The sequence below is a fragment of the Pollicipes pollicipes genome, unplaced genomic scaffold (genome assembly GCF_011947565.3).
Source record: "Pollicipes pollicipes isolate AB1234 unplaced genomic scaffold, Ppol_2.1 Scaffold_6138;HRSCAF=7277_pilon_pilon_pilon, whole genome shotgun sequence".
Lineage (NCBI taxonomy): Eukaryota > Metazoa > Arthropoda > Thecostraca > Pollicipedomorpha > Pollicipedidae > Pollicipes > Pollicipes pollicipes.
The window spans coordinates 18,513,878-18,532,199 of record NW_023596818.1 but is presented as its reverse complement, the minus strand read 5'-3'; the positions used below and the strand labels follow the sequence as shown (position 1 = coordinate 18,532,199).

At 53.5% G+C, this 18,322-nt stretch overlaps 1 long non-coding RNA gene across 1 annotated transcript; it reads left to right on the top strand.

Annotated features, from left to right (window-relative positions):
- The first annotated feature begins 521 nt into the window (after positions 1 to 521).
- Positions 522 to 3,751, top strand: LOC119105869 (uncharacterized). Its single transcript, XR_005095077.1, has 2 exons — positions 522 to 671; positions 1,515 to 3,751. It is a non-coding gene; the product is annotated as an uncharacterized LOC119105869 (long non-coding RNA).
- Positions 3,752 to 18,322: the final 14,571 nt, after the last annotated feature.

Sequence of the window (18,322 nt, the reverse complement as noted above, 5' to 3'; positions counted from 1 at the left end):
TCGGCCCGATTACCATGTAGAAATGAGGGCGGACGCGGCTGAGTTTGCCGCGGCCCGCCGGGGTCCACGCGATGTCCAATCAGCCGCCATCACCGACGAGCTGGGGGTCGCACCCCCAGCTGGGGTCACCGCAGTAGCCCGGCGTCGGCGGCCGCGGGCGCCGCTTAACGGCACGGTCACTCGGGGTGAGGCGCAGCGTCGCCTGTGGTTGACAGTCGGCTGATGTTCAGCCGCCTCGGTTTGGGTGCGTTGTGCGGAAGGAGGCCGGCTTGGACAGACCTGATGACCTTCTGGCTGGACAAGCTGTGGCATCTCAGCCGCTGTGTACGTGAGACTGCAGTTTAAAGCACGGTATTGGTGTACTTGACTACAGAACACGCTGCATGCCGCTTCAACATGGGACAGCCCACCACACTTATGTCTCGCAAGCCCGTTTCAGCAGACCGAAGTTCGCTTACCCGTGGTCACGTGTCACGCGGGTGTGCCTCTTCGGCTCAAAACTTACTTCTCGCCTGCAGTGGCGTCGGTCAACTACTCCGGCTCCAATGGGACCCGAGTCGGAAACGAGAAGCAGCCCTTCTCGGAAAACTGGCTCCACCCTGCGGCGTGGACGGGGTTCCCTCTCAGCGCGCGCTGCTCACCGTCAAGGTCAAAACTCCGGGGTCAGACAGGTCAGTGAACTGGGCCGCCCCTCAGGGGGTCGAGGACAGAGCTCTCGTACAGAGGGGCGAATGGGCGGTGCCATCTCTAGCGCGCTGGTGCTGATCAAGGCGAAAGTGCCGAGCTCAAACACGTCAGACCTTGAAAAAGAAAGGTCAGCAAACAAAGAGTCTTAGTACAGTACGCTCAGCATGATCCGGATCTGCTGCCTTTGGCAGTCAAATGAATTGACTTTTATTCGAAGCCAAAAGAAGAAGAAGAAAAAAAACAGAGAGCACGCACAGTTGTATCGTGCCGGATCGCGCCGCTCCTATTGTTCCGGTTTCACAAAATGGACCAAACCTAACGCACTCTGAATGCCAGCGACACGAACGCTTTATTCAGTTTCGTGGCCCGCCTGTCGTGTCGCGCTATCCACCTAGGAACCGCACCTCTAGACGTAGCGCTATATTGTTATTCGGGTTTGACGGTGCGTTGACAGCAGCGGCCATTTTGCACGTTGTTACAATGGGGTTTCAACATCTCCTGTGCTTCTCGTAAAATCCCAGTTATATCTCCATCACCGTTGCATCGACCTCAAGAGCCTCATTTGTGGGGTTACACACTCGGTGCACCACCACACCTCGTTGACCCTTAGTCGTTCGACGTCGTGATGTGCTGACTTGGCGGTCACCAGATAGCAGGCTGCGGGATATTCGCCATGAATGGACGCCATTTCCGCTGTGTAAATGATCGCTGTAATCTACGTTGCCGGCGCGGTGGCATGCGAGTGTCCGATTAGTTCGGCTCCAACGGCCGAATCCGTGCCGCCGACCCGCGCCCGGATGAGCCCTAACTGCGACCTTTGCCGGCAGTGACCCCACCGGCCAGAAGGATGAGTGGTTCGTGTGAGAGGCAGTGCCCCCGCAGGGGGGCGTGGCCTGCTGACCCCAGCGGACACGCCCACGCGGCGAGGAGGTGGGGAGTGGCTGGCTGGTTCGGTCTGTCGTTCATCTGATCGGCCCAGCGGTCATCGCCAGCGTCATCGGGGAGCGACAGACTCCCGACGGCGCTCCAACTCACCGGAGGCTGGGGAGACAGCCGAGCCGGCGCTCCAGGCTGGCGGAGGCTGAAGACGTCCGTGTCGGGAATGTAGTTCATCTGCGGCCGAGACACCTGTGTCGGGACTGTAGTTCATCTGCGGCCGAGACGCCCGTGTCGGGACTGTAGTTCATCTGCGGCCGAGACACCTGTGTCGGGACTGTAGTTCATCTGCGGCCGAGATGCCCGTGTCAGAACACTGGGCCGTCTGATACTGAGGGCCTGATGCTCGCACCGCCGTCAACTGAGGGACTTATCGGAACTCCGGAGCAACTAAGACCGGTGAAGCGCCCGTGGTCCGACTCTAGGCCACCCTAGGCTGGGGAGACGGCAGTGACGGGTCTCCAGACTGTCTCAGACAAAGGGGCACCAGTGCGCGGTAGGGATTCAGTGACCGGAGACAGTGTACGCATCCTGGGCCGGGGCCCTGGATCATCTGCGACCGCGGAGAGGCCTCTCAGCCGTGCCGAGGAGTGTCAGGCCCCGTGCCGTCGAGTGGCGGGACGACAGCCGAGCCGTGACATTAGGTCAGTCAGGGCCGAGGCGACACCCGCGCCGTGCGGGGCGTTTGGGTGCCCCGAGTCGGGGCAGCTGGTCCCGCTGGCCAAGCTGGACAGGCCCAGTGACGGACACCGCTGCGGTCGACTGAGCAGCTTTCCATGGCAACCCTCCGAAACCCGGGACGAACACCACCGGGGCCGGACGCCCAATGTGCCCTCTCCAGCCCGCTGGTCATGTCCGCCAGCAGCGCAAGGCTTCACCAGAGCAGACCTTTAGCGTGCAGACGTCCGGCGTCGCGCGCTCGACGCAGCGCCCAGCTGCTGCCATCTGTGCGGCCGAGGGGCCTTGTCGACAAGTCCGGAACGGCAGGCGGGCGACACAAACACACCGGTCAGACGAGACCGACGGGCGCCGCTGACACGCGCGCGGCCGGCGTACCCCTGTGTGCGCACTTGCGTGCCTATGTGAGCGTAGAAGTGCGTGCTGTACGCGTGGGTGTGTGGCGCTGGACTTATGAACCCGCGAGACGCGAGCCCGCGCGTGCCAGTGAATGCTTACGTAGGCTGAACTCATCTCGTGTGTGTGCGTGCATGTGCGTGTCGTCCGGATGAGCGCGCCCCCGCAGGTGTGCGCCCCGGCATGTGCGTCACTTCCCTGTGCCTGGAGGTTAGGGTTGTGTGTCATCCCGCGTCCCCCGCGCGCATCGGTTAGGTAGATCATGGCTTTAATAGCGGTCCCGGGCGTCGCCCCGCGCGCAGGCGGGCTGTCTCGGCGCCGGACTCGCCGTAGTCTCGCCGTAGTAGCATCGCGCCGCTGCCGTGGTTCCCGCCGCCTCTCGGCATCTCATGTCACGGTATCATGTGATATCTCCGTTTGACTGCTAGCAAACGCGCCTGTTCCGTTCCGGAAGTGGAGCTCGTTTTTGTTCATTTCGGCCCAAAGTTTCGCGCGACACCAAAAAGCGCGGCTCCGCCCCGGCGCGCGCCGCTTGATCTGCATGTTCGCCGCGACGCGCTCTCATATCAGGCTAAAACATATCCCGGCATACGTATCAACGCACGACCAGCGTCCACAAGTTACATATGCGAAGCGACTTTTCGAAGCGTTTACGGCGTTTTGGTGTATTCGTAATGACACCCGCGTTGTGGAAGTGCACCATCGGGCGAGTGAACGGGCGCTGTTTTCGACCATCATTTTGAGGCTGCGTGACAGAATAGCCTGTATCCGGAGTAGTGCATGTGCGCGGACGGTTCAGAAGGCACGCAGAACGGTTGCCAAGGCGACCTGGGCGCGTTAGCCAGCGACGCATCTGGTTGCCATGGTCACTGAAAGCAGCCCGAGTGGCAGCCCGACAGTCTTGCCTGCCTCGGCGCGTAGTGAGTTACATTTCTGTGTTGAGTTTTTGTAAATTTGTATCGAGTCGTTCTTGTATGTAGCGCACGGATCTTCGCTGTTTGTACATAACGTCACCGGTAACATAACAAGCAAATACACCGCAACAACATTCCCAGCGGCATTGTACGCGTTCTTGACGACATTCGATACGGCAGAGGACGACACCACCTGCTGGCGATTGAGGGGAGGGAGGGGGGGGGGGGGGGGAGCTTTGAGGCCTACTGCTTATGCGCGGCGCTATGTCCTATTTCACTGACGGTGGTAAGTCTCGCCCGCACTTCTATTGACGCCGCCTCCAGACACGCTCGACGTGCCGGCGAAGATGAGCACTAGCTTGACCTGCCGGGCCGCAGCTGGATCCAGTGGAGCCATTTCAGCCTTGGCTCTCCAAACGCTCAGAAGGAGCCAATCGAGGGACCAGAAGGGCCAGAAGGGGCCGATTATGTCTTTTCATTACATCCATGTCATACGAACTCATGCGAACTTGGTACGAACTTGCCACACGAACTTAACAAGAATGTCAAATGGCTTATTCCCTTCGAAGATAAGATACAAAGATACAAAAGGAACGGGAGCGGGAACGATCGGCGAGATACAGAAGGAACGGGACACACCCTTGGTTTTGGTAAGTTGCATCCTTATCTGGGTGTACTTTAATCACAGCTATTATTCTGAAGCCATTCATATTTCCTTTCAAACGGACAATATATGCAGGGGGTGACCGGCCTGCGGCTCGTTTGAAACAAACAGCACCCAGGTCAGTCTGATCGCCGGCAGAGGGGAGGTGGGTGGGTGGGGGTGTGGGTGTGGGGTGGGTGAAAGCACCGAAGATGATGAAACAGGTGACCTGCGTGGAGTTCTGTGAGGAAAGGGAAGGAAATTATGCACTGAGATGCGCTCACACTCAAATAGGAATAAAGATAAACAGACGGAACTATGAAAAAGGCCAGTTTAGTTTTAATACGTTTGTACGGCACACGGGCAGCCCTGAATAATTATTTAGCACAGGGAAAGAGCTAAAATGCCTTCATGTGTCTTGGTATCCTGGTGAACAGACCAATCAAAACACTTCATCCGTATTCACAGACAGACGTAACGGATCTGGGACTCCGCTCCACATCGTCATTGCAGTCATTTCCCTGCAGTAACTTTTTTACTTTTGTTTTTTCAGTCAGTTTTTATTTCTGAGGTGCATTACACACTTCCGTCTTAGCTAGAAAACAGCAAAATAAGATAGGTTTAACCCAATCCCCAGATACAGGCGATGGTCGTGCACTTCTTCAATTCAGTTGTGAAGTTCCTTAATTTTTTTCATCGAATTCGTCTAAAATCAAAATACAGGAACCAAACCCAGGAATGAATTCAATTTTTAGTGCAGACTGGGTTACTTAGTCAGCCTTTTCCCCTCCTCAAGCCGGACGGCTGGATCCGTCAGTACGACAAGCATGGACACTCTCGCTCCCCAGCAACGGAGGCTCGCTGAAGGGGGGGGGGGGGTCCCCTCGAGCCGGCAGTGGACGGTGAGCTGATGATGCCCTCCCAGGCCGAGCGCCCACCGGCAGCCGTAGCCAGTAACTCTGTCACAAACTTCACCTCTTTGCAATTTACTGCGAGCCATTTGCGCCGAAATAGCCGCAGCGACACCTCCGACGCGCTCTGCCTGCGACGCGGTGATTAAGTGGCATTGTTCTCCATTGTGCCCACACGCGGTGTCCAAACTAGTTTGGTTTCGGTGTGGACACAGAGGTCTGCCGGTCCGGTCACTCAAAGCGTCTTCTAAAGATATCCGGGACCCTTATCGGGTTGCCGTTGATTTTCTCGGTAGCCTGGATGGAACACTTTCGCGGACTCATTCATGGTAAGCGTTCATGGTAAGGCTATGCCAGAAGCATCATAAAAAACTGGTGGGTCATCCGATGAACGCAGAACAGCATGGAAAGAGGAACAACAGGCCGGGCCGGAGCACGGAGGGGGCATAGGAAAAGTGACATAATGTCAAAGAGCCTTGGTTGTTAAGTGCCGCTGCGAGGAATGCTACACATAAGCGAGATCAGGACTATTGTCATTGTCTGTCGTTGATGAATAACGACACGGTGAACGAATATAGCCATATTTATATGCATGATAAAATCAGTGACGACGCATCTTACTTCTGACCCAAACACCATCGCCAGGTGGATGCTGCTAAAACCTAAGCGGATGGATGAAGCCATACATATGTGGAATCCATAAAAACGAACGTGGTGGGTGCGTGAGAATATACAGCTTTCATCGAAGTTTCGCAAGTGAGAAGGTTCACTGGCATTCACGTCGAGTTCGTAAACTACCTTACTTGCATATTACCTAGCCCCGACCCTGTCCAAGTTCAACCATCGAAACAGATGACGTTCACTGATTTGTCGTTTGGTGGCTGTCAGCAAGGCACGCAAAGGCGTCATTGCCTGCCTCACAGTCATTCAATGGTGTTGCTGCACGACAATGTTCGGCTTGTGAGGCCATCTGTACGCGGTATATTCACCTTCAGGGGCGCAGTCAGAGTACACAGGGGCACGTGCCACTTCGGTTCTGAGAAGTCCCCAAACTCCTCGGGACCAATGATCAGGGGTCCCATTAAAGGGCCAAGAGGGCCCGATGAGCTGGCCTGGGGCCGTAGTAGTAGCCCCGTTCCGAGCAGCCGGGTCCCTACAATAGGGCTCTATGTCGGTCAGAAACCGTTTAGACCGAAAGTGGTCAATAGAGTATTCCATGTCGGCAAGGAGTCCCAAGTTGACCAGGAGACCATCCGCTGAACAGGAACACAGATGAGATCATACACAGATGAGATCCACACAGCACACACAACACAGATGAGATCCACACAACACACACACACAACACGGATGAGATCCGAAATGGCAGAGTGCCTCTTGCGTCAGCCTTCTGAGAATGAAAGAAGGCATGATGGAGGAAAATGAAGTGGTCCGACATGACACAACGCCCCTGTGTCAGGGGACCAGTGCCGAAGGGCGGAGGGGAGAGGCGGGGGCACGCTTCACCCAGAGGCCCGATGTGCCGAGCCGCGCCCCATGAGCCATCAGTTGAACACCTTCACTCGTATACGATCCTTTCGTGCCAGTGAGGGCACCTGCGTTGACCTAGGACCAGCTTCCCCGATCAGAGGGTCTCCTGCGTCATGGGGGGGAACTGATGTTCATTGAACCCTTCTGAGGGGTTCCAGATCAACTAGGGCCCCGGTCCCCGTGTCACCAGAATAGCATTTGGTAGGGACTCCGGGTTTGGACAAGAATCTCCTTCAGTCCCGACAGGAAAGGAATAAGTACCTAGTTTTTTTTTTACCCACGGAGCCGACAAGGGTAAGGGATTTCCTTAGCGTTCAATAGGGTGGATCAAAACTTTCTAGTCTAGTAGAGTCCACTTTCTAGGACATGGCTAACAAATGTTTCGCTGAGGCCGTCGATCCTTTTTCAGGATCATTTAGTGAACAAACTGTTTTTAGTAACGTTGAGCATTCACGTCCAAAATCTTTACCCGAATCGGACTACAATCGGACCCTTCAAGCCTTACACACTAATCCAAGGATAATGAAATCTTACGTTTGCTTTTTGTTCAACTAGCCTCGCCATAACGGTATGATCAATATTGTTACATATATGAAAGCTCCACCGAAGTCACTACCGCATCTGTAACTACCATCATCCTTCGATTTAACCCAAACCAAAACTTCGCAGCATTATTGCAGGGTATAGAGCAAATGCATGACAAAGCATAACAATGTCGTATGAGCCAGGAGATGGCGCAACTTGCCCGTCTTTAGGCCGAAAATGATTTCCTGGATGAGCTGACTCTATGAGAAAATGTGCCAACCCTATTTCCATATGAGCAAGGCGAAGGCTTAAGCAACCCCTCCGAATTTGTTGCTCTGCCATACCTGCAGTTTTTGAACGGCTCCCTTGCAGTGCGTTGACCTTTTCTTACTTTTATGGTTGCACTTTGTGTTTGGCTTTCAACATGTAGGGCAAACTAGTGAAAGATGAGCCATTTTTTACATTTTGATGAACTGCGATACACGCTTGGAAATTTCGAAGTCTTGACTATACACGATGAAGAGTTGTTCTCTTGCGCACACATTAGTGTGCCAATGATGTATGTCACTTTATATAAAACGGACGCCATTTTCACTTTTAATGGCATTGTCCGATGACACATCTTGCCAGTGGGTGGGGTAACATGTTCCACGTCTTGTGGCAGGTTGGGTAGTATTTGTTATCTATGAAAAAATTGTGTTCATGCATACGTGCATTTCAAAAATTGCTATCAACACACGAAGTTAGCTTCCTTCGCTATGACAAAGTCTTGCGTAACCCAAGGAACAAAAATATAATGCACTGGAACGGAATCGTCAAATCGTATCCACTTTAGAAAAGTCCAAACCACAGTTGTGACGCTCGCACTAACTATCGCAGCCATCTATCTATCTACGTATCTAAATGTCTATATATATATATATATATATATATATATATATATATATATATATATATACATCTGTGCGTGCGTGCGTGCGTGCGTGCGTGCGTGCGTGCGTGCGTGTGTGTGTGTGTGTGTGTGTGTGTGTGTGTGTGTGTGTGTGTGTGTGTGTGTGTGTGTGTGTGTGTGTGTGTGTGTGTGTGTGTGTGTGTGTGTGTGTGTGTGTGTGTGTGTGTGTGTGTGTGTGTGTGTGTGTGTGTGTGTGTGTGTGTGTGTGTGTGTGTGTGTGTGTGTGTGTGTGTGTGTGTGTGTGTGTGTTTGTATATATTGCATATAACTATCGCACCAACTATCGTTGCTTCATGCCTCCACGCATAACAAGTATGTCGTGTCTTCAGCACTACCATCGTCGGAAGACGGCGTTCTGTTCTTTCTCGACTTCCGCTTCGCTTTTTAGCCTTGTGGCTTTGATTTCTCGCGCATCGCCTTATTCCTCGCTTTATGCTGTTCCTGCTGGAACCACTTCTTTTCGGGAGTCGATATCAGTACCATTGATGTTCCTCGCTTACGATTGGCTGTTCTACTCTGTCGTGGTGGAGCTCTTGGTATGGCTGATATGGCTTTCACTGTGACGTAGGTGACTGGTGCGTCCAGCGCGGTTCCATCGGATTCCAGCTCAGTCCGTAAAGGGGCGCTATCTGGCCCTGCGCCTGCGGGGCCCGCTCCATGCAGGGCGCTACCTGGCCCTGCGTCTGCGGGGCCCGCTCCATGCAGGGCGCTACCTGGCCCTGCGCCTGCGGGGCCCGCTCCATGCAGGGCGCTACCTGGCCCTGCGTCTGCGGGGCCCGCTCCATGCAGGGCGCTACCTGGCCCTGCGCCTGCGGGGCCCGCTCCATGCAGGGCGCTACCTGGCCCTGCGTCTGCGGGGCCCGCTCCCTGCAGGGCGCTACCTGGCCCTGCGCCTGCGGGGCCCGCTCCATGCAGGGCGCTACCTGGCCCTGCGCCTGCGGGGCCCGCTCCATGCAGGGCGCTATCTGGCCCCTGCGCCTGCGGGGCCCGCTCCATGCAGGGCGCTACCTGGCCCTGCGCCTGCGGGGCCCGCTCCATGCAGGGCGCTATCTGGCCCTGCGTCTGCGGGGCCCGCTCCATGCAGGGCGCTACCTGGCCCTGCGCCTGCGGGGCCCGCTCCATGCAGGGCGCTACCTGGCCCTGCGCCTGCGGGGCCCGCTCCATGCAGGGCGCTACCTGGCCCTGCGTCTGCGGGGCCCCCGCTCCATGCAGGGCGCTACCTGGCCCTGCGTCTGCGGGGGCCCGCTCCATGCAGGGCGCTACCTGGCCCTGCGCCTGCGGGGCCCGCTCCATGCAGGGCGCTACCTGGCCCTGCGTCTGCGGGGCCCGCTCCATGCGGGGCGCTATCTGGCCCTGCGTCTGCGGGGCCCGCTCCATGCAGGGCGCTATCTGGCCCTGCGTCTGCGGGGCCCGCTCCATGCAGGGCGCTACCTGGCCCTGCGCCTGCGGGGCCCGCTCCATGCAGGGCGCTACCTGGCCCTGCGTCTGCGGGGCCCGCTCCATGCAGGGCGCTACCTGGCCCTGCGTCTGCGGGGCCCGCTCCATGCAGGGCGCTACCTGGCCCTGCGCCTGCGGGGCCCGCTCCATGCAGGGCGCTATCTGGCCCACGGCGGAGGCGCCCGTTCCCTGCCGTTTCCCCACCTGGTCTCGCGCTGAAGGCGCCCGCTCCATGCCCTGCTTCGCTGCCTCGAGCCCTTCTTTGTTACCACTTTTTTGGTGTCTGCACCGTGGTTACCTCGGTCTTATCAATGCTGTAGATGTCCTCAGACGAGAATGGGTGCCTTTCTAACATTCTCCAATTTACAAAAAAAAAATCCCACCGTGTGCTTATTGAAAGTGCCGGCACGACCCAGACATGTAGCCTTTGGTATGCCGCCCCGTAGTGTGAAAAGTTGAACCATGATCGGCTTGCCCACAGTCGTGTTGCAACAACTTGTCCCACTACAGCATGACAAATGAAACAGTATGGCCGACGATTTACTTTCAATTTCGGCCACGCGGAAGCTATGACGATTTTAGCAGCAGACATGGCCAAAAACACGCCAGTCAGTGAATTAACGGTACCTCCAAAATAAAAAAAAAACAGCAGAAAGCATTATAAACTCTCGAAAATGTTCAGATAGATGGACTAAAATCATATTAAGGCTTAACGTGCACTTCCCGCACGTCCGCCCGCCGCCGTTCACAAGAAAGGCCGAGCTTCTCAAACATACCACCAGGCGGTCGCTGAGAAACAATGGAGGCTGGGGAGCGGAGATGCAGGGATGGATCAATTTACCAGCGTGCACAAATTACCCCACTTCACTCTTCAGCCTAACCCCGTGACCCGACCCGGCTCAAACACACCAAGATGAGCGTTATTCTGAGACACGAGGGTGATACGCTCATTATGATTTGACCTGGAATGCCCCATATGCAAGCGAATGTCTGCTGTATGGGCATACTTCGAACCGAGCGAAGGTTTGTTGCTTAGAGGAAGTGATCCACATTCGCGTGGGGTTTTGAACTGAAATGGCCACATTGGAGGTCACTCGGTACAGTGCATATGCCTGTCCCTGTTCAGGCCTAGCCGTTCTAGTTTATGACCTGCACTCCCGCGAAAATATGCATGCTCTCTCTGGATTCTTTCAAGGTCAGCCAGGCATCCACGACTCCATAGCAGCGTCATTCAAATCCTGCCATTCCGTTGGCCATGCGGCGATAAAGGCAAATAAAAATAGGATTGTCGAGTCGTTCATATCTGACATTTGTGAGCACGATTTCCAGATACAACGGCCGTCCATACAAATCACCCCATACCAATTGGCTCTCAACCAATGATGCACAAGGTAAAATGACGTAATCAGACATTGACATACTTAGGAGCATGTTTACCCAAAACAGAAATTATGTTGTCTAGGGCGGACTTTTCAACTTAAAAGTACACCAATAGTTAAAAGTGAGCTTACTTTATCATATCTGATACTTGCTCCAATACATTCAAATGTGGAACACTCCCTTTAAACGATACCGCGTTCGTTAAAGGCTCCAGACAAATTGCGGCTCAGGGTCTTGGCAGCTATTGCCATCAGGGCACAAGTTGGCGACAACGAACATGTGGGCATTTTTCTTTCCCGTGACGGTACATAATTTCATAGCATGCCAGTTTGCTCTGAAATCGGCTGAAGCTTGAATAATATATGCGAGCTATAATAATGTCATGTCCTAGTGGTATTGCCGCATAACGTGCAGCAGGCTGGCCGTGGCAGGCGCCCGCATCATCATCATCATCATCATCATCATCATCATCATCATCATCATCATCATCATCATCATCATCATCATCACAGTGTGAAAAGGAAGTGGTGTGGAGACATCTCATGGTAGCTCTAGGGACATCATAAGGATTGTGGAAAACCCATCTTAAGCCAGCTTTTTCCATGCCTCACAATAGAGGTTGCGTTAAAATTTCACAAAAATGGGACACGGTTCCCTGTCCCCGTGCCTAGGCCTGTTACACGACAGACATATTTGAATCGACTTTATAGCCCTTTTCGCGCAAGGGTTTCTGGGCAAGGGCCTAATTTGGCATACAATCTGAAAACCTCGAAGCATCGAGTAAGCAAGGCCATGGTTTGTTTTTAGGGGCTTTAGAATAAACGTCAGGTTTCACTCCGGAGGCGTTTTTGTTTCATTGTCATGCACCCATTCGTCATCGCACGTTTGCGCTACTTCATGATTGGGTGCCACCGGACAAATACACCAAGGTAAAATAACAAATACACCAACGTGAAATAACAAATACACCAACGTGAAATAACAAATACACCAACGTAAAATAACAAATACACCAACGTAAAATAACAAATACACCAACGTCAAATAACAAATACACCAACGTAAAACAACAAATACACCAACGTGAAACAACAAATACACCAAAGTAAAATAACAAATCGGTACATACATTACTGCGAGGTCACGACGCTTCCAAAGTAAAACTTACAGGCCATTTCGCGGGCCTGATGAAAAGTGATGAGTGTCGCCGCCCGTCTATCCTGTTTTCTGTCCATTTCAGAGATAGGTTCCTGTGGAATCCGGCGAAACCAAATCATGCTGAAGTGAAATAAACGACAGTGTAAAAACGACTGTGAGCACAGTTTTTACATTTGAAACATGCAGGCTGCAAGGAGATGAGCTGTCTTCTCGGGTACATAATTTCATTGGGGCTGTCCACCATTGCTGACATTGCATCTCAGCTAGTGGACATTTACGATGGTAGCTGGTTTCTGTAGGATTCATGCCGTCATGAACCAAGATAAGACGGTCGTAATATCGTTATTCCTCGGAAAAAACGGGGGAATGGAGATATATCCTGGTTTTTCTCCAAGGAATAAAGCTATTATTACTGTGTTGTCCACATGAATTATGTTCCTCACAAATGCACAGAACAACTCACGTCATGAACCTATGTGCAACGCCGTCACACTGTCATCATTTTAATCGATTCGGTAATTTTTCGCCTTGCGGTAAAGCCGGATGACTGTCACACACTGATCACCAGAGCAGGATACTTGGCAGTCAGAAGGGCGGCGAGCTCCGACTCTTGAGAGGCCTCTGACCCCGGCCGGCGGCTCAGATTAATTCACGAGCTACCGGAAATCCGGCCAGAAAATTCACGAGCCATCGGAAATCCGGCCAGAGAACTCACGAGCCATTGGCGGTCCGGCCAGAACAAGTGCGACACGAGATACATTCTCACTGCCGCTGGCCACAGGCAGCATCTACGAGGGAAGTCAAGTGCAATCAGGAAACCCCTGCACAATATCGGCCATCTTGCCGCTGTTCTTCCTAACAACACCATCGCCCGCGACATGCCGGTTTCCTAGAACTATCAAATGACTCATCTGCTATAATTCTGGTTTGTTTGCCAGCGTGAGCGCACCCCATAACTTTTTACGGGCTGTGTTTTCAATTTAACGCGGTCAGTGGGACCGGGAACAGTCCTGAGCTTATCAACCGGCCGGTCAGACTTTCCAGCGCTGGATGGCTCCTGCTTGCCGTTAACTTTAATTGCCGCTCCCTCCCGAGGAGTGCAGGGAGTGAGACGATCCCATCAGTCAGTCTCGACGCTAGGGAGTGCAGTGATCCAATCAGCCCCTCCGAGGAGCGTGGAGAGTGCGGCGATCCCATCAGTCGCTTGCGAGGAGTGTGGAGAGTGCGGTGATCCCATCAGTCGCTCCCGACGCTGGGGAGTGTAGAGATCCCATCAGTCAGTCTCGACGCTGGGGAGTTCGGCGATCCCATCAGTCGCTTCCGAGGAGTGTGGAGAGTGCGGTGATCCCATCAGTCGCTCCCGACGCTGGGGAGTGTAGAGATCCCATCAGTCAGTCTCGACGCTAGGGAGTTCGGCGATCCCATCGGTCTCTTCGAGGAGTGTGAGGAGTGCGGTGATCCCCCAGTCGCTCCCGAGGAGTGTGGGGAATGTAGTGATCCTATCAGTCGCGCTCCGCACTCAGTCGCTCCCGACGCTGCGGAGTGTGGCGCCGGGAGCGACTACCTGCTACCTACCTGCGTACCTGTCTACCTGTCTGTCTGTCTGTGTCCTGTCTGTGTACCTGTCTGTCTACCTGCGTAAGAATCGCGAGTGGTCGAGGACCTACAGACGACGGAGGCGCAGGTCATAAAGGACAGGGATCAAACCCAGTGCAGTAGGAGGCTTCGTTATACAGACATGCTGGATGATCTCGAGCCGCCGAAGACGCAGGCTGAGCGAGCCCCTGTCCCAGGTGATAGCAGACTCCAGCGGTTTCCAAACGGACCGGCTGTATTGGGCAAGAGAAGATCAAAAAAGGCATTGATCCTGCATGAAGGGAAGCCAAAATTCCCCAGGTAGGTCCATGTCTGGGCCCCTTTCCGCATATAGAGAGATCCTCAGTGGTTGGTGTCCTTGACAATACGCGGGGCCCTCGTTGTGACGGACATTATCTGAGGCAAAACAGGTCTCTTCAGACAACGTGAAATAAAAAAACAGGCTTGAAAAGTTATCATTTTCTTTTTAATGATTTTGTGATTCAATTGTACAACAAACCATGAGAAAGACCAGGCTCTGTCGCGATTGAGAAGCCCTGATGCTGATCAGACAATGCAGGGTTCAGTAATGCAAAGGTGTCGGATGATTTTGCGAAGCCGTGTGAACCCTAACAGCGTACCGAAATCGTGTGACCTAGAACATCTATACCTACGTCTCCACTCTCATTTCCTAAAGGATTGCTGTGGATTTTGTCCAGAAAAGGCGAAGGTGACTCGCTGTACAACACCAGGCATCTATCTTCACTATCGTCAGTGCTCTTAGGAAATATTTTCATGCATGAATAATTAAGCGTTGCACTGCCAGCAGATACTGGCATAGCCAGAACTACAAACGCACACAATATTTAGCCTGAGTTGGCCCCATTACAGCGGCCTTCCGTGGTGGATACTGACCCGGCTTCACTCAGGTAGATAGTTCATGGCGCCGCCCCTGCTTCTCCGGCTCAGTACTTTCTCAGCAGCGATTCCTCGCCCAGTCGGGACCAGGGGCTGGAGTTCAGCCAGTTTCAGCCGCTACAAGAAACTTATCTGTCAGGGATTAACACCTCCATAGTGCTGCTACTAATTTGGTGTAGTAATTGTGTTAATTCCTAGCTAAAGCGTTTGTATCACTTGCGCAACCGAAGCATACTGCCCTCATGTCTGCTTGAAACGCCTGCTGAATGTAACAGAGCACCATGGACCCATCCTAAATATGCGTTCAAGATGGATATACAAAATTCTCTAGACTATGGTGACTTACAAAAGGCATTTTGTGACGTTCCAAATGCGTCAAAGACATTCGGGGCTTGAGGAGCCATCTCCCACGCCATGAATCCAACTATGCGGACTGACCAATACCTTACACTGGTTAAAGTGCGCATAGGCATGCTGGTGCAAATTGAATGACGCGTGTTGCTGCTCTCACAGTTCCTATGCATCCATTCCGACTTTTCATATGCCATGCATCACAAATATAAGCTCCAAAATTGTGTTAGGATACACAATCTAGGACGCACTAGCCTGTTAATACCCTCAGAACTGTAACACTTTTTGTACTCGTTTCCGTCCAAAGCCTCGATGCCTATTTCCGCTCTTTGTTGCCGACGAAGAGCATTGTGGAAAGCAAACCCGGTGTTTTGCAGGCTCCTATAATCATGGATCAACCTGAAGACTACTGAAATCTCGGAGATCGTCATTGACCGAGTATAACAAAACAAGACGGATAAAGCCTTGCTCGGTTGTGTTCGGGGCTGAGCTAACTTAGCTGACATGCGTTCAAGCTAGTTATTTATTTCACATTGGTCTGGTATTTCCTGAAGCTGTGTGAGCCAGGAGTCCGTGACCCAAGTTAGACTTTGGTTCACAGTGAATAGGCACCACCGGCGCTGAACAGGCGAAGGTTCAGGACTGGATGTCGTGCTTTGAGAGGAGGTGCGCTTGGTAGGCTGGAGGATTTGCCGGCAGCCATGGGACGTTCACTGACGTTGAAAGAGTTCTCTGGTTGCGGACAGAAGTGCGTATAGGAAAAGTTCGTATGACAATTGTTCGTATGACACAGTTTGTATGTCCCCAGTCTGACAGGATGAATCGCCCAAGGTGTAAGCTTCACAACGTCAAAAGCTCGTAATGCTAAACGCTCGCAAAGGATAACATTCCGGTGCCAAGTGTATGTACGCCAATGTTCGCATGCCGACGTAGCATACAAGTACGCCAAGTTTGTACGCGAATGTTTGCCAGAGATAAAGTCCGGTTGGAAAAGTTACACGCAAAGGACCGCATGCAGACGTCTGCTGCAAAGTATACCCATCTTTTTGGGGTATGTGGTGGGGACGTGCGACTAACGACCAGTACACTGCTGCTTATAAAAAACAGAATTTAGAGAGAAAAATGCAGGTGTTGCGCCACCTTAAACAAGGTCTTGTTTGCACACTACCCAGCATGAGCGAGGCGAACACTCATAAGCTGCTCGACGTATAGCTAGAAATTGGAAATCGAATCCACGCCCTAGGTCCTCCAGCGGGGATCAACTTCCAGCGAAAGCCAAGAGCTGATGGCGTGCTTTTTAATATTCGGGTGGCCCTTTTGTCCCGGAACACTCCCACACAGGGGAAGCATCCATATCAAATTCTTTCTCTGTGATAAATGCCTACTAAGTTAAGAGTACGCACCCTTGAGAGACGAACTTCATCCGTTACGAGCCTTCACTTGCATGATGGTTTACGGACAGCTGCGTAAGCCCTTTAAGTACGTGACCTTTTGTCAATAGGAATATTATACACACATCCTCCATACCTACTCTGTACATACATACTCCACATACTCCATACTCACACATACGTACATACATATACACACATACTCCACACTCTATACAGTTGCACAGGTGCTTCTGCCAGGAGACCTTTACACCTTACATACATTTGATTACAAATAACTGTGTTCGCACTTCTCCAACCCAACTTCTGTTCCTAAACCCTGCACAACCTTGCGCAGGCGGGCCTCAACTGGCACAGAGCGGTAGGTGGCGCGGCAGCTAGACCCGGCTGGGTAAACTGGCATAGAGCGGTAGGTGACGCGGCAGCTAGACCCGGCGGGTAAGCTGACACAGAATGGTAGGTGGCGCGGCAGCTGGACCCGGCTGGGTAAACTGGCACAGAGCGGTAGGTGGCGCGGCAGCTAGACCCGGCTGAGTAAACTGGCACGGAATGGTAGGTGGCGCAGCAGCTAGACCCGGCTGGGTAAACTGGCACAGAGTGGTAGGTGGCGCGGCAGCTAGACCCGGGTTGGTAAACTGGCACAGAGTGGTAGGTGGCGCGGCAACTAGACCCGGCTGGGTAAACTGGCACAGAGCGGTACGTGGCGCGGCAGCTAGACCCGGTTGGATAAACTGGCATAAAGCAGTAGGTGGCGCGGCAGCTAGATCCGGCTGGGTAAACTGACATGAAGTGGTAGGTGGCGCAGCAACTAGACCCGGCTGGCTAAACGGGCACGAGCAGTAGGTGGCGCGGCCAGCTAGACCCGGCTGGGTAAACTGGCACAGACTTGGTAGGTGGCGCGGCAAGTGGGATCGGCCGTGGTAAACTGGCACAGAGTGATAGGTGGCGCGGCAGCTAGACCCGGATGGGTAAACTGGCACAGAGTGGCAGGTGGCGCGGCTGCTGAGCCCGGCTGGGTAAATTGACACAGAGCGGCAGGTGGCGCGGCAGCTAGACCCCTGAGTAAACTGGCACAGAGCGGTAGGTGGCGCAGCAGCTAGACCCGGCTGGGTAAACTGGCACTGAGTGGTAGGTGGCGCGGCAGCTGGGACCGGCTGGCTAAACTGGCACTGAGTGGTAGGTCGCGGCAGCAGCTGAGCCCGGCTGGGTAAACTGGCACAGAAAGATATGTGGCGGGGCAGCTAGACCCTGGTAAACTGACACAGAGTGGTAGGTGGCGCAGCAGCTAGACTCGGTTGGGTAAACTGGCACAGAGTGGTAGGTGGCGCAGCAACTAGACCAGCTGGGTAAACTGGCACTGAGTGGTAGGTGGCGCAGCAGCTGGGACCGGCTGGGTGAACTGGCACAGAGCGGTAGGTGGCGCGGCAGCTGAGCCCGGCTGGCTAAAGGTAGCGCTGTCAATAACACGGGGCCACGCTCCGCCCTAGACGACGACGCGCACGACTCACGTGCGGTGCGTGGTTGCATTTGATGCGCGCAATGTCTAACCTAACGTATGATGGTGGGCTCGGCGGCTCACCAACTACATCAGCATGTGCTTGGCGTGTTCTCCAGGTCACCACCCGCCGGCCATACCCGCTGAGTATTAGGATCCACACACCCTGAACTCCTGCTTTTTCCTGACAAGTTTCTATATCCCTAAGGTATTAATTGTGCTTACGCCATTTCGTGCGGGCTGAGACTTAATTTAAAACAATGCTCGCTGCATTCGTCAAGCAGCATCCTAGCAAAAATGGTGTTCCAGACAAAAAGATGTGCAATCCACCACTTCTCCTCCAGTGAAGAGCAGACCGGAGTGACGGAGTGACTGGCTGACGGAGTGACGGAATGACAGAATAACCAGGTGACGGAGTGACGGAGTGACCGGGTAATTTTCCAAG